Source organism: Miscanthus floridulus, chromosome 14, assembly GCF_019320115.1.
Source record: "Miscanthus floridulus cultivar M001 chromosome 14, ASM1932011v1, whole genome shotgun sequence".
In the NCBI taxonomy this organism is placed as follows: Eukaryota; Viridiplantae; Streptophyta; class Magnoliopsida; order Poales; family Poaceae; genus Miscanthus; species Miscanthus floridulus.
This window is the reverse complement of record NC_089593.1, coordinates 38,578,741-38,590,798: the sequence shown is the minus strand read 5'-3', so window position 1 is coordinate 38,590,798 and position 12,058 is coordinate 38,578,741. Positions and strand designations below refer to the sequence as shown.

Below are 12,058 nucleotides of genomic sequence, written 5' to 3'. Positions count from 1 at the left end.
TCCGGCATCGCCAACGCCAACGCCAATCATGCATGTGTGTGCCCTACATGTTGCGTGTTTTGCTCTGCGGCCACAGGGACCTCTGTTGCCAACTTGCCATGCATGCATTGACCTGGGGAAGAAAATGAGAATAAAAAGGTTTGTTTCTTAGTTTTTATATTATATCTTTTCCAGGGTAAAATGGAAATGAACATGGTAAGCAAACATGAAAATAAAAATGGTGAGAAGAATATGGAAGCTAAAGCAAAAACAATTTTGGCTACTCCCTGTTGTTTTCTACATTTCCTCATGTTCCGCCGGTAACAACAAACAGTAAATTCCTTACTTTCATTCCTGAATGTACCGCCAATAGAAATGATTTGAACTCAACTTTTAGAAGTAAAAAAGATCTACAACTTTGTAGTCCACTTCTTTTTCATTTCAAATCATTTAAGGTTCGGTGATTTTATGTTAAGATTAATGATTTTGAAATTATCTCTTTTTTGAATTTTTCAAATGACCTAAAGCAAAGTTGGAGTACTCGAAGATTCGGACTTTATTCGAATTTGTTTACGGTCAAATATGCATTAATAGTCACTAGAGTGAATAAGAAAGGAATGTATCATCCACTTAGTCTTAAGTAACTCGAAGACGATGTGGTAAGAAAGCAACACGTGAGGCTTGGAGTTGTGAGTTCAATCCCATGGCCACATGCACGCGTATTTCGTGTGAAAAGTTGTATGATTTGTGAAAGAAACCATGTGACCTATGAGTAGGGATGAAAATGGTACGGATTTTTCTGACCGTATTCGAGACCGAAACCATTTAAAGGGGTTTAAATCGAGTCCGGATATTCAACATCTGATACCGTATTCGTATCCGAATACTTAAATCGCATATTTATGATGTTAATATCCAATCATATCATATCCGGCATGGTTGATACTATCCGTATTCGAATCCGAATCCGGGCAGAAATATAAAAACAAACCGTCCGTATCCGATCCGTGTTCATCCCTACCTATGAGGGTAGGCTAGTGAGTCTCTTTTGGATTATTTTTTTTCTTGATTTGAAAATTCTAAAAAACCATTTACACTGATGGTTTTTGTAAGCATGCCACCAGTGTACATCGATTTACACTGGTGGCAACCTTAAGCCAAATGCCAATGTAAATAAATATTTTTACACATGCAGTTCTCAGATAACATTGGTAAAATATCATGATTGTTATTGACCTTTTATACTGGCTGTTCATAAAACAGCTAATAGAAATCTAAAAAATGTTGTCAGTTATCGCCAGAAGAAATGTTTCGTGTACTAGTGTTCTTTGCCATCTAAAACCTTTAACCCCTGGCAAGCTTTGATGTGACTACACTAAATAATTGCCCAGCTATCTCTATTGAAAACATGTTTAATTCCATTGGACCGACTGGACTTGTGCTCCTGGCCTCCTGCGCACTGTCTTTCTTTACTTTTCCTCGTAGTCTAATAAACATCGATATAGATGTCTTGCCCTTCTTTACTCTTTATTTTTCTTTTCTTTATTAGAAAAAGTCATGTTCTACAGCTGAATACATATTCATGGAAAATCCCAGGGAGTCAGAGAGAGCATATGGTAGGATTTACTCCCAAGATGAAAAATGTTAGAGAAAATATAGTTTTTCTAAGGTTAAATGGATGGGGACACATATGTGTGTTACCGGCCGGTGGCCATGTTTTGAAGAATTTAAAAAAAAGCACCAAGAAATAAAAGAATATACTATTTGAAGCATATTTACCTAATGTTCAACCAATTATATATTTTCATGGAAAACTGAAATTTCATTTTTCCAATCTCATCATCCAAAAGGTGTCGAATGAGTGGCTGTACAACACAGTTGATCCTGATAATCCCAAACGCTTATCCCTTCTTAACCCCTCAATATCTTTTGATTGCAACGACATGACAAGGACATGTCAAAAACACTGGTAATCACCGGATTAATGTGGTCGGCATGCATCGGATTCTTGGGACCGGCCGTGTATGGCTAACTTGCTGGGACCAATTGCAAATCGCTGTACAGAGGATCTCATAAAACACAAAGGGGTTATGTGCATCATCCCAATTTGTTGTTATGTCACAATCCTTGTTTCTTTTCCCGGCCCGCAGCATGGTTTTCTCTTTCTTTCTTTTTTCCCTTTTTGTTTCTAAAGCTTTTCTTAATATCATGGCGGTGCCACTTTCATTAATTTGTGATATCAGATCACCGATTTCAACTATTTGATAGGATAAATATAATGCGGCCTAATTTTCTTAGTTTAAGCACATCAAATGTTTATTAGACTACGAGAACTGCCATTTTCGACCATCGTTTTGTATATATACATAATACATGTGGCTATGGTTAGTTGAGTTACGTGGTGTGTTACTTGCAAGGGAGGTAACTAACTGGAAACCTTTGTGTTGTGTGTGATCATTTCCTTGGCGTTAAGACACATTAACACCGTACATCCTCTAATCTAATAAATAAATAAATATACCTTAACACCTTCTTCCAATGCAACTGGGATTAGTGTTTGGAGCTTCTTTTAATTTGTGTGCTTTGGTTTCACAGAGGGAGGATGCTAGATTTAGTTAGTTGGAACAATTAACAAATATAAGTGTACTTTGCCTTCAAAGTGTTGCCATATATATGTGTGCCAAAGTTTATATATGTTAATATGTATGTACGTAGGTGCGTGGCCCTGTTTAGTTGCCAGTGCTCCGTTCCGTTTTCTTTACTCCACAATCCATAATCCACATCCGTCCGGCAGCAATACGACAACCATAAGTTTTTCTTCTATATTTTTACGATAATGCTCAGGTGAGGGCGTTCGTCCAGGCGTTCGGATGCCTGGTTCCCGAGCCTGCGCAACGATCAGGCCCAACAAGCCTCATCCGCTCCCGGTCCTTCACTGTTTCTCCAAAAAGAAAAAAAAAATAACGACATTTCCTTTCCCATCACCGCACCGTCCGCACGCATGCTGACCGCCTCCATCACGCTGCACGCAAGCGACCACTACGGGCGCCTCCATCATGGGGTCAGCTCGCCATGGGCACCCACTCGTCGCGGCCTTCTGCAGCGTAGCGGTGCCGCACCCGAACCCATCCCGCATCCTACTGCTATCCACCTCGCCCGTCGCGGCCACAACATGCACCGCGGCCGACCGAAGACACTGCGGCAGGAAGTGTAGGCCTGCGCCTGGTGTACACTGGACCGTTTCTATCGACGTCCCCCTGATCCGAGCTTTACTCGTTACCGCTGGTCCCCACCAGGTAGGCCATGGCTGCCGGCAACACTGTCTTTCAAGTGTTCGTGTTTCAGACGCTGTGTTTCAAGTGTTTCATCTGAATGTTTCAGACGTATATTTCAAGTGTTTCATCTTGATGTTACATATGTTGCTATGGCTCTACCTGCAAAACTAGATCTAAATGTTGCATATGTTGCTATGTCTATACATGTATATGTTTCAAATGCATGTTTCAAGTGTTGTAAATGTTTCAACCGTATGCTGTAAATGTTTTATCTGGATGTTTTAAAAGTATATCGGGTGTTGCACGGCGCCGGTGCCTGGCGGACAACGGTCTGCCACAGTCGCCTACTGCTGCTGCAGGGTGCCGTCGTGGGTCACCGTATGGGGTGCCCGAGGCTGGTAGACACCTCCGCGGCGCGCATCCGCAAGCGGGGCAGGTGACTGGGAACCACGTGGGTTTCTTCGTGCGGACGTGTGTGGGATGGGTGCGGGGATGCGGGCGCTGGCACTGGGCGGGATGCGGATGCGGGGTGTGGGATGGGATGCAGGCGGGGGGGGGGGGGGGGGCGCGAGTGCATCCGGACGCTAGCCCTTCCGATATACCAACCCTTACAACCTAAACCGTTTACCGCTAAGGCCTTGCTTGCTTAGTCTCTCAAAGCTCTTGGAAGGGATAAAAGGAGACTTCAACGCACGAGAGATTTAAATTAACTCGATCCCTTTCAATCCCGCACTAATTCCACCAAGCAAACAAGCCTTAAATAAATAACTGTAAAATGGTACAGCAATCGTTGTTTTCTTCATTTTTAATAAAAATTCAAGTTTCTTTTTTTTTGGGTTCTTCAAGTACATGTTGGGATTGAATTGTTAGAACATATTTCTATATTTGTCTTGCATCGTTCTCCCATTTTTAAACATCGTTCTCCCATTTTTAAAAGGCAAAATTGGCTCCTAGTCACTGAAAAAGTGACCACGCTTTATTTGCTACTAGATATCTAAAATGGAGCAATTTGTTGGAGGACACTTTGGTTCTTTATAAATTTACTGGTGAACACTCTCTCCAATAAAAATATTAATTTCTAACTTTTAAGAAGCGAGAAGGGTGGTAAAATATCCTTGTTACCCGTCCCTTTCTTCTACCTTGGTCTCCCTCTTGTGGCTGCCGCGCTCCTGATTGGAGAAGCTCGAGCCGAGGCGACCTATGCGTGTGCGATTGCGCAGGGCCACGTCAGTCCCCGTCGTTCGTCGTGGCCATGTTGGGCCATGTGCCGTGCAGGGCAGGTGGTCCCCGCTATGCCTGGTCGAGCGGGCAGGTCGTGGTGCTCTCACGCCTCCCTGCCAGGTTGGGGAAGGGGTGGGGAGCTCGAGGTGGGGGATTGGCTGCCTCTATGGATTCAGGGGTGGAGAGCTCGGGGTGGGGGATGGGGCCCTCCATGGATCCAGGGGTGGGGAGCTCAGGGTGGGGGAGGGCTGCCGGTGCGTGAGGAGAGCAGGGCGGCGGTGCCTGCTCCAACCGGAGCCGAGCGGGAGCAAGGCAGCGGCGCCTGCTCCAACTTGATCTACCACCTGCTCACCTGTTGGGGCAGTGGCGCCTGCCGAGTGGAGGTTGACCTGTCATGCGCGCCAAGATACGGCTGGACCAGGGAGGAAGAAGGCACCGCCGCCGACGAGAAAGAAAAGAAACGACCGGACCGAGGTTGAAGAAAGGAGCAGGGACAAAAAGGACATTTTACCGCCCTTCTCTCTCCTCAAAAGCTAAAAATTAATATTTTATTAGACGGAGTGTGCACCAGTAAATTTGTAAAGAACCGGTCTGTCCTCCAACAAATCGCTCCATTTTAGATGTCCAGTAGCACAGTGCGGTCACTTTCAGTGTCCTAAAGCTAATTTTGCCTTTTTTAAAAAGGTTCCAAATCTAGTGTCAACATTTCAAGGAATTCAACTATGTTACATGTTGGTCATAAAATAAATTACGTTATATGTTTTAGGAACCATTTTAAAGTTTAATTTATGAGATTATAGTAACTCCTTACTAAGTGGTTTACTATAACGTTATGGTAAATATCCCTATGTGTTATAGTAACCCAACTATAGTAAATATATATTGACATTATCGTAAATTAGTATATAAAATTATGGTAAATGGAGGTGGCTACAGAATAACTTATTCTGTAGCTGGCTACTGAATAGCCTCTCCATATATATATATATATATATATATATATATATATATATATATATATATATATATATATACACACACACACTAATCTACACACACTAATCTATATGTATTGGAGTAGATTGAGTTAGAACTTAGATTAATTTTTATCTCAATCCACTTAAATCCACGTGGAATCAAGTGGATACAAGTGCATAACACAAATCCTCAAGAGTTGTACTACTTAAATTATGAAAACAAACATCGCATCGGACAGCACAGATACGCTTGGCTATATACTCCCAAAAAAGAAGATACGCATGGCTGTGTACTCCCAGTGACAAGTTTTAAATTCTTGGTTTTTTTTTTTTTTTGGAAAATGAAACCGATGTCACAATACAACCGCGAGTTTCGTAATCGCATGAATTATCTTCCAAGAATCTGTTCATAAACAAACCACCGCGAGTTTCGTTAACTTTGACAATTGTTTAGCACGAGTTCTGAATTTGATAGTTTTTGTTGCAAACAAAAATAAAACGCATTAAGAGGCACAGAAGAAACAAGAAATATGGTTACGCAGTCAGCTGGGCCTACTACTACTAGTGCGTTAAAGCCCAAAGGACCTTCGGCACTCAAGGGTCCAGCCCATTTATCACCCACCTTCCAGAACAGTGAAGAAGCCGACACAACAAGAATTTTCCCATGTATTCCATAAAAAAAAAGAATTTCCCACGTATCAGCATCATCAGAGAGCGAGATTCATCCACTAATTGTCGCAAACACATCAATCAGCATACACATCAGGTTAGTAAACAATGATCAGTATTCAGTGGAGTCCAAAGTCGCCACTTATCAGATCACTTGGAACAGTGGATCTTTTGCTTTGCCATGAAATTGAAATCCTCACATACAGTTAAAAATCCGTCGGTAACCTCAGGAAACGTAAAAGACACATGAACCGATTCACAGTTTGGGAAAGGTGATGCACAACAGGTACAAAGAATAGTAAAAAATATGGAGGTAACTTTGTCGATTGGGCAGAACTAGCTCCGGACCTATGCTAATGTACAACACACCATTGTTTCTTTTCATTCCAGCTTCTCAAGCTCGCCCATCCTCTCTATAATTGCCTGAACAAGACACAAGTCATGAGAATGAATATGCAACTTTAAAGTAATAAAGCAAAAAAAAAAAAACATGTTAAGTTTTCCAGTATAAAGTCTGTAAGTTGCCGTAAAGATCTCAGGTACAAGTGGTGACACCAGTGGGTAGTTCTAGGTTACTAATTTAGTTTATTTGCTTCCCTACATGCATGGGTCCATCCATAAAGTACTCTAAAATGAGTAAGTTCCAGGTTTGACCCAATGACCCAGAAGGCCATAAGAAACAAAACCTGCATCCCTAGTGTCAATTCATAGTAAAACTGCAAACAACAGTGCATTTAGCCCAGAATTATCTGGGAGTAACAAATTTAGAAAACCCACTGATACTTGTGTCGTGCCATAGTTTCACTATTTAGTTCAAGTCACTATTAACATCAATCATCCTGCAATAGTCCAGGCACAACTTCAATAAAAGAACACTTCTCGAAGACCGCATAAAATGATGAAAAACATTTCAGTATTCTGTAGAATAACAGGTACTATGTTATTTTTATTAATACGGAAAGAATAAGGGAAGCTACATTTAGGAAAGCAGAGAAATGCTTTGTAGTGTGAATACCAAGCCATGCCAGCACACCATTTCGTAGACCATATTTAGTTTTGACTCCATGCAGATTGACATACTTATGTATTCAGTTAATCTCATTTAAGGTAGAATAGTTGCACAAAAGAAATAATTTTACCATTCTAGAACTCTTACGGTCAAGAAAAAATTATAGTGACACTATCTAACATAGTAGCACCTATAATGCACCTGGCTTTTCGCTAAAAGAAATTATTAATTGATTTTCTAAGTATATTCAGTTACATCATATACTGGGAAAACAATGGATGCTTCCACCAGTATTTTTTATACAAATACCTAAACATATGGATGACAGTGAATTTGTATTATGATGGGAAAAGCAATACCCTTTTGCTTGTTTCTTGAAGCTCTCCAGGCAAGAATGAACTCATCCAATATCAAGTAGACCTACAGCACATAGGCAAAAGTTCAAGAAGCAATTAACAAATGATAGATAGATACTTTAGTATGGTTTATGAAAGACTAAAACTAGAGAGCAAAAGCAGTCACATTTTTTCTTGATTGTAGCAAAACAATGAACTTTAATGTTTATTTATAAATACTCAGTTCTAAAAAAGACTGCTGTGAAAATTTCTTTCCTAGTGTCTAATGCAAATACAATTTGAGTGTTGACAATATAGAGAATGGCTTTTGGTGATCATACATGCAACCTCCCAATGCATAGATAATTGTTTATTGAAGACACTAGAACTCCAAAGCACAGTGAAAATACATATTTAACCAGAAGGTACTATATATTGACATATTCAAAGAATCATGACAAAATCAGAGTACCAGTGTCGGTGTTTCGGACCGGCGGGCCCTCAACCAACTAGTAAATTTGTACTGCGTGTGCCCAATCCCGGATGGTGATGCAAAGAGACACAAGATTTATACTGGTTCGGGCAATGGGTGCCCTATGTCCAGTCTGAGAGTTCGATCTTGTATTCCTCGCACCGAAATGCTCGTAGTAGGGGTTACAAGCGGGGCGAGAGAGGGAGCTAGTCCCAGGTCTCTGCGGGGAGCGGCATAGGTTGCTTGAGACATTGATCTCAAGTAGCGGGGAAGCTCGTGTGTTCGTCCATGTGTTTATGCGTGACTTCGTCGCGTGGGCGTGGGCCTAATCGTAAACCTTCGCCCCCCCAGAAACGCCCTGGTCCCTCCCTTTTATAGTTGAAGGGGGGGACATGGGTGATACATGCGCTAGCTATTCGGAGTCGTGCGAATGAAGGCGGCATGTCCGAGCCCTGTAGCCTGTTACTGTGGCGGCGTGGTCGATGGAGTGGTCCCGTCCTTGAAGTATTGGGACGACGCGCCGGTCACATCCAACCCTGTACGTCGTGGGAGCTCCAGTGTTAGCTTGAAGCGGGGCGTGGCGGTCGACGCGCCGGTCACCGTGTGTTGACTGCATGAGAAGCCGAGACTCAGTTGGTGCCGAGGCCGAGCCATCGTGGAAGGCTCGACGGGTGCGAATCCCGAGGTTGCCGAGACCCTGAAGTATATTGCCGAGGCTCGGGGGGAGCAGTTGGTCCCGTGCGCTGATTTCGAGGCTATGGTAACCCGGACTTGACTCCCCACTCCGCGTTGTTCCTAGGGCAGGAGTTAGGTGGTGCAGTGTAGTGCGGGCGCTGATCGTGAGCACAGCACCAGAGCACAGTGGCCGGTAACCCCTACCCCGTCCTGTCCTGGACGGTATGGCGTTGATGCGACCTCCCGTCTCGTCGGCCGCTCCGCAGTGTCAAGCCGTCGTCCGGCTGATATCGCGGGAGTGGTTGGCGCATTAACGAGACGTGATGCTCGGTCGAGGAGACTGGTCGAGGCAGACGCGACGGGTTGTTGTCGAGCCGACCTCGAGCGATACGAAGAACCGGCATCTCGTCTGAGGCTTTACGCGCGGGGCCTCGGGCGAGACGGAGAATTGTTTCCCCGTCCGAGGCCTCCCGTGCGAGGCTTCAAGCGAGGCGGAGATTTGACAGGCCGTCGAGGCCTTCCGTGCGAGGCCTCGAGCGAGGCGGAGAGCCGGTGGGCTCGGACAAGGCCAGGGGTTAACCAACGGTTTGCCTTTTGGCTTTGTCTTAAACGGGGTCTAGGCGATATTTTCGGTATACGCTTAGGGTATCCCGTTTTATGATACCCGACAGTAGCCCCCGAGCCTCAGGGAGAGCGTGAGCGCTCTTCTTGAGGTTTTGACGAGGCTTGACCTACGGTAGCTCCTGACGGGATAGTGTTTCGTACTTCGAGGCCTTGGTGGGTGTGCGCGAGCGCACCCGCCGGGTGTAGCCCCCGAGGCCCTGGGGGAGTGGATTTATTCATCCAGGGTCTTTTTTCCACATTGAGTCGAGGGATTTTATCGTATTCGCCGAGCCCACGAGTGCGAGTTCGGGTCGCGGGGTCTCGGCAAGATCGCAGGAGGAGCCCTCGAGCCTCTGCACGGAGCGAGAGGGCGATCGGGGGTTCCCCTGACTTTTTATGTGACCCTCGCGCTTCCTTTTCGCTCGGAACAGGGGTGGAATATGCCAGGCTACCCCGATGGGCGCGAGCGGTGGCACTTCGGTGAGCTGTTATCGGGTAAGTCCGAGTGGAGGACCCGTGCCCCGTTCGCTAGGGGTCGGCTAGCGGTCCCAGAGACGCACTCCAAGAGTACCAGAGGGTTTCTCTAGTGGGTGCCGGGGCCGTTCGCTGGGCCCCGGTGGCCTCGGTGCCTCCCTACGAGTGGGATCCCATTCGGAGACCTCCCTGCCTAGTCTCGGACACGATTTAAGGCGTCAAGGTTTCGCTTGCTTGGGTCTCGGCCCCGTATGGGCTCGCCCGTAGTCGTCCCCTGACTCTGTTGCCCTGGGGCGGCATGTCGAAACCCTCGGGGGCCCAGCCTTCGAACCCCTGGACCGTAACAGGCTCGATGCCCTTTTATCGCGTTTTTTCCGAATTTTCAAGTGCGGGCTTGGGTCGTTTGTCTTCGTCTTGGGTGCAGGAGGAGCCCCCGAGCCTCCTGCACTGGAGCGAGAGGGTGGTCAGGGGTCCCCCCTGACTTTTTTGTTCGACCCTCGCACATCTTTTTCGTTTGGACGGAGGGGTTGTTTGCCGAGCCCTCTCGAGTGTGGGCCTGGGTCGCTGGTCTCGGCAAAGTTGCAGGAAGAGCCCCTGAGCCTCTGCATGGAGCGAGAGAGCAATCAGGAGTTCCCCTAGCTTTTTGTACGCCCCTCGCGCGTGAGGGTTTGTTTGTCGAGCCCCCCTCGGGTGCGAGCCTGAGGTCGCGGGGTCTCGACATATCTACAGGAAGAGCCCCCTAGCCTCTGCACGAAGCGAGAGGGCCGTCAGGAGTTCCCCTGGCTTTTTGTACAACCCTCGCACGTCCTTTTCGCTTCGAAGGAGGGGGTTGTTTTTGCCGAGCCCCCTCGAGTACGAGCCTGGGTCGCTGGGTCTCGGCAAGATTTGCAGGAAGAGCCCCGAGCCTCTCCATGGAGTGAGAGGGCGATCAGGGGTTCCCCTGGCTTTTTATGCGACCCTCGCGCTTCCTTTTCGCTCGGAAGGAGGGGGGAATGTGCCAGGCTACCCTCGATGGGCGTGAGTAGGTGACACTTCCGGTGAGTTGTTATCGGGTAAGTCCGAGTGGAGGCCTGTGCCCCGTTCGATAGGGGTCGGCTAGCGGTCCGGAGACGCACTCCAAAAAGTACCAGAGGGCTTCTCTAGCGGGTGCCGGGGCCGTTCGCTGGGCCCCGGTGGCTCGATGCCTCCCTACGATGGGATCCCATTCGGAGACCTCCCTACCGATCTCGACACGACTTAGGACGTCCCAAGCAGTTTCGATTGCTTGGGCTCGAGCCCTGTACGGGCTCAGCCCATAGTCGTCCCTAACTCTGTTGCCCTAGGGCAGTTGTCGAAACCCTTAGGGGCCCAGCCTTCGAACCCCTAGATCGTAACAGGCTCGGCGCTCAGTTCCTTCGTCTGAAAGGAATAGGGTGGGGGGATATCTCCCCCATTGGCTTGACAACAGCAGGCGCGCCTTTTGAGGTGATTTTCTCGGGGAGGCGGAACGGCGCCTGCCGCTGCAGCGGCTGGACGTGACGTCGTGTCAACGGGTGGAACATAACTGTTCACGCGATTAATGAGGAAAAGGTGGGCACGTGGGCGGTAAAATCGGATCTGGATTAACTGTGCCGGATCTGAGGGAAACTTCCCCGATTCGTCGCCCGTCCGTTTCACCTTCTCCCTGCATAAATACGTGACGAGCCTCGCCCCTCCCCTCTTTACCTTGCCTGCATTAGCCTTTGCCGCCCTTGAGCCGTCGCCAGAGCGGAGAGCACCGGGAAGAAGGGAGACGGGCGAGGCAGAGAGAGGGAGAGAGAGACCGCCGCAGCGAATTCTCCACCGCACTCATGGCCGGCAACGTTGTTGTCATCGAGGCGGACCCTTGGGGCCCGTCCGACGTATCCGTGGAGACGCTCTAGTCGCTTCGTCGACGACGGTCTTCTCCGTCCGGTTACCGACTCCAACAGGCCGGAGTGGATTGCTCCGTCGGGCGAGCCGGAGCCGAGGCCCCGCGACGGCTACGTCGTGAGCTTCGTGTCTTTTCACGAGCGCGGCCTCGGCCTTCCGGCGGACCGGTTCATACGGGTGCTCCCGCACTACTACGGCGTGGAGCTCCACAACTTCAACCCCAATTCCATCGCGCAGGCTGGCCATCTTCGTCGCCGTCTGCGAGGGGTATCTGGGATTGCTCCCCATTGGGAGCTGTGGCTCCACCTCTTCCGGGCGGGGCATACCACCGAAGCCGACGGGTACGTCGGGCACGAGGAAGGTGGTGAGGGCCGGCGGCTGCACTCTCCAAGTGCGCCAGGACCGTCAGCACCTTTACATCCCGGCCCAGCTCGCGTCAACCAATCGCCGCTGGTACACCAGTTGGTTCTACCTTCGCA

The 12,058-nt window shown here is 47.8% G+C and overlaps 1 long non-coding RNA gene across 1 annotated transcript; it reads right to left on the bottom strand.

Moving 5' to 3' along the window:
* Positions 1 to 6,263: 6,263 nt before the first annotated feature.
* LOC136505792 (uncharacterized) lies at positions 6,264 to 7,949 on the bottom strand. The gene is made up of 2 exons (XR_010771318.1): positions 7,490 to 7,949; positions 6,264 to 6,544 (listed from the first exon to the last, which is right to left on the bottom strand). It is a non-coding gene; the product is annotated as an uncharacterized lncRNA (long non-coding RNA).
* Between the last annotated feature and the right edge of the window lie 4,109 nt (positions 7,950 to 12,058).